The sequence below is a fragment of the Otolemur garnettii genome, unplaced genomic scaffold (genome assembly GCF_000181295.1).
Source record: "Otolemur garnettii isolate 467f Iridium unplaced genomic scaffold, OtoGar3 scaffold00095, whole genome shotgun sequence".
In the NCBI taxonomy this organism is placed as follows: domain Eukaryota; kingdom Metazoa; phylum Chordata; class Mammalia; order Primates; family Galagidae; genus Otolemur; species Otolemur garnettii.
In genome coordinates this window covers 3861208-3861648 of record NW_003852490.1, presented here as the reverse complement: position 1 = coordinate 3861648, position 441 = coordinate 3861208, and the positions used below count along the sequence as shown (strand labels likewise).

General features: G+C 77.8%; 1 protein-coding gene across 1 annotated transcript in view; it reads right to left on the bottom strand.

The window, feature by feature from the left end:
* The window catches only part of PRKD3 (protein kinase D3), an 89986-nt gene extending 89815 nt beyond the window's left edge, over positions 1–171 (bottom strand). Inside the window, exon 1 of the mRNA XM_003795682.2 lies at positions 103–171. The gene's annotated coding sequence lies outside the window, so the exon portion shown is untranslated. The remainder of the gene's footprint in view (positions 1–102) is intronic.
* Positions 172–441: the final 270 nt, after the last annotated feature.

The window sequence follows — 441 nt, the reverse complement described above, 5'->3', positions numbered from 1 at the left end:
CCGCCGCCGCCTCAGCCCGACGGGCTGCGAGAACAAAGCGGCGGCGGCGGCAGCGCGAACTTTTTCGGTGTCTGCTCCGCGCTCCCTGAGGCGACTACTTACAGTGGCGGGCTCGGCCGGTCGCGAGAAACTCCGCGCCCGCCAGCGTCTGGGTCCCGGACGAGGCGCCAGCCAGGCTTCGCGCGCCTCGCAGGATCCCGCCCGCCGCCGGCGCCCCTTCCTCCCTCGCTCCCTCCCCGTCCCGTCCTGAGGCCGAGGGCGGGGGGCCGGGGCGCGCGGGGCGGGGGCGCGCGGCCGGCGCGGGGCCTGCCGGGAGCTGTAGTCCCCTGCGGCCCCGGCTGGGTGGCGGCGGTGCGGAAAGGTCAGTGGCTCCGTCTGCGCCGCGAAGGGGCCGTGGGAGTCCTGGGCTCTCCCGGGCTCTCCTGCGCCCCCCTCGAGGTC